Source organism: Lichenostomus cassidix, chromosome 5 (genome assembly GCF_008360975.1).
Source record: "Lichenostomus cassidix isolate B80296 chromosome 5, HeHo_3.0, whole genome shotgun sequence".
In the NCBI taxonomy this organism is placed as follows: domain Eukaryota; kingdom Metazoa; phylum Chordata; class Aves; order Passeriformes; family Meliphagidae; genus Lichenostomus; species Lichenostomus cassidix.
In genome coordinates, this window is record NC_139486.1 from 60,888,862 (window position 1) to 60,892,466 (window position 3,605).

Below are 3,605 nucleotides of genomic sequence, written 5' to 3' on the forward strand. Positions count from 1 at the left end.
CTGTCAATCCCTATGTAACACAAAGCCATGTGAGATGGCCATCAGTACAGATATCTTTCTGATGAAAACACACTTTGCTGGGATTATTCCATCAGGGCATGCCTTCTCTGCAGGGCATAAGACTATCACAGCTCTATTTACAACTTTCATAGCTCCATAAATACTTAAGTGCTTTTCCTTGACCACCCTAAGCATGCTGGAAAACCCTGTGCTGAAATACCCACACTGTGATTGCTAAAGCAGATACAGCCCCGTGAATCACATCTGATAACTTATCAGGGCAAACAAACAACCTGCTTTTAATGCTTTTCTGGGTAGTAAGCAGACACTTGGTGTTCTAATTCTGCTTCCATCAGGGCTTGTGACTGGTACACCTTGCTCCGCAGAGGGATGTGTTGGACTCCTCACTGCCTGTCGTTCACTGAGATCTTGTTTGGTCACCTCTGTAACCCTGAGATATAGGGAGAGAAACTGCAAAGGACTGAGAGGAAGGAGATATGTGGGTCAGAATGAAATATGGACGACTCAGAAGCTTTGTGCTAAACTGAAAAGGAGAATTTAACGCAGAAGGTGAAAACTATAGGCAGATACAGATATTGACCAGAGCAGTAAGAAAGAGTTTTAAACTCAAACAGGGTAGGTTTAGACTAAATCCAAGGAAGAACTTTTTCCAGTGAAGGTGGGGAAGCACTGGCACAGGTTACCCAGAGAGGCTGTGGATGTCCCATCCCTGGAACTTCTCAAGGTCAGGTTGGACAGGGCTTTGGGGAACCTGATGTAGTTGAAGATGTCCATGCTCACTGTAGGAGGGTTGGACAAGCTGACCTCCAGAGGTCCCTTCCAATCCAAACCACTCCATGATTCTGTGATTCTGTGAGAACAAACCCACCCTGACAGGAGCATGGCAGGCAGTCCATGCCTGTTAACATCTGCAGGAACAAAGCTGAGTCACGGCTTGGATGCAGGTACGAGTGGCTCCCACGTTGGCAGAGTTTGCATCACTGCTCTTGTGACCCAGGCCAGCCAGCAGGGCCAGGCACATGCCTGGGTGAAGCCTCTGTGTCCTTGAGTGCCTTTGGCCTTAAGCTGATGCATTAGCTCTCCAGAATAAAATCCAATGAAAGAGCCCAAGGAGTGGAAAAATGGGAGAGAAATGGAAGGCAATCGGCGAGAGCACAACAGAAAAACATCAGAAAAGGCGGTAGAAAATCAAAAGAGGAGTGTGCAAATGTGTCAAAACAGGATGTGGAAGCAGGAAGGGTGCTGGCCTGGCAGGGGGATGTTTCCTGGCAGAATGTGGGGAGGAAGTCTGGCACAGGCAGGGCTTCTGGGGAAAGGCAGTGCCCTGGCAGAGGAAGGTCAAAACCAAGGCGAGAAGCAGCCACGGGGCTGAGGAAAAGCTGTACCCGCTGGCAGCTGAAGCTGTGGCTGCTGGCAGGTGACTCCCGGCCAGGTTCCCGGAGCAAGCTCCGCAGCAAACCCCGGGTCGCCGCCCGGCAGTAACCCTGCGGCCGCAGCGCCCGTGCCCGGGGCGATCAGCCCTTATCTCGGAGCTCTGGGGAGGAAAGGCACCGACACCAAGACAGCCTGGCTCCAGAGGGCCAGCACAGCGGGCAGATAGGGAGCTAACCGCCCGGGTTAATGTGTAACTGCTCGGCGGGGAGCTCCTGCTGGACTCGGGATGGAAGGCGAGCACGGAGCTCTTTTCCGTGCCCTTTCCTGGAAAGGGGAGAGGTTTGGAGCACGGTGGTCTCCCTTCCGGCAGGAGGAGGAGGAGAGAGCTGTCCAGGCCTGGCAGAGCAGTGCTGCTCACTCTTGGCAGAGGAGCTGAGTCTTTGCTGCCCTGCCATGGGGCCAGGAGGGGCTTGAGAGGGGAAAGAGCCATCCTGGGGCTGGATTTTGGTGCTGAGGTGGGCACCGGGAGGCACTGGAGCAGCCTTGCCTTGCTGATGAAGCAGCCCTGAGAAGGACATCCATCCCACCGTGCTGCTCAGCCCCAAGCCAGCCTGGAACAATCCCCACCCTGGAAAGGGATCAGAGCAGGGACCCAATTACCATCCAGCCCACCCAAAGGTTTGCCCACCAAAATATCCCTCATGGATGAGCCCTCAAACCTGCCAAGCAGCCATCAGCCAGAGGTGCATGGCTGGACTTTCCTTCTAAGCTGATTTAAGGACATCTCCACAAGGTTGGGGTCTGTCCCATCCCTAAGGGATGCTCGTCCTGCAGGTGGTACTTCCCATCCCTTTCTTCTCACAAGCCCCCTTCCCCTCAGTGACAACCAACAGCTGGATTGGCCCCAGCAGCACTACAAACACCTTTCCTGAAGGCACTGGAAGCAAACAGATGCGGCTGCAGAGATAATGAAAATGTATGTAAATAGTGGCTCCCCAGAAACCACCGAGTTTTACCAAGTGGCTTTGACACTTGCCAAGTACCTTTAAGCTGATAAAGATCTGATTTGTACTTCAGAGGTAACCTGATTAGCAACCAGTTTGAATCTGGAATATGTTAATTGGTACAAACATCACTAAATCACTTTCTTTAACCTATATGGAGCAGTGTGAATGAACGATAGTGAAGGTCAACACAGCCTGGGGAGTCATAGGGGATGAGTACTGCTGTATCTACACACAATAAAATAGTATCATTAGTAATAAAATGGAATTGCATGTATACACACAGAATGACACTAGAGGTTACCCAAGGTCAGTCCAGCACTCAGAATTTAAGAAAAACTGAATTAAATCCGCCTTTAAAACTAAAATCTGGATATGCACCATCTTTTTTTGTCAGGAGTCCTGCCTCTTTCAGTGCCCAGTACAGAGGCTGTTCAATCAATGAGCATCCATTCCTCATTTTGTTTTGTTCAACCCCCAGCTGACTGACCTCATGCTCTTGCAAACCCAGAATCTTCACGTCTCACAAATGTTGATATATTAATGAATGTATTTTGAAGGCTATTTATGACAGCTTGGGAAAAAAGAGCAAAAGCACAGGGATATTAGTGTCAAAAAGTTGAATGACTCTAAACTTCCCAGGCTCAAACATTCCTGGCATGAATTTTCATAGGGGCTTGTCTTTATCAGACATTTTTACCCACCACACAGCTGCAGCTGGGTTAAATTTTGGGTGCTCACCATCTTTGTCACACTTCATGGAGTCTGGCTGGGCATTCAGGAGGGAAAGGCTGGACCTGGCTGTTGCTCACCTTGGGCAGGAGAAGGCTTTAGGGAGACCTTAGAGCCCCTTCCAGGTTGCTCCAAGTCCCATCCAGGCTGCCCTTGGAACTAATGATGAAAATTAGGATGTAAGAAAGCGACATTGTGTGACGTTAAGTAATTGTTTGCCTGGAGTGACTGGCCGTAGAAACTTCTTGGGTGATATTTAAAGTAATCAAATTTTTAAACCAAATGGTTCGGGGAAATGTTTCTAGTCTGAAGTCTGGAAATCATGAGTCATGTTCAGGAAACAGAAATTATGCTGTGTCACTCTTTTGCATGTTGTATTTCCTGATAGCAGCTTGCTATTCCAATTTTGCACTGTGCCATCCATTTTTAGATTGTTTGGTAGAAGGAGAACTGGGTTGGCTTTGTTTTGGTGGG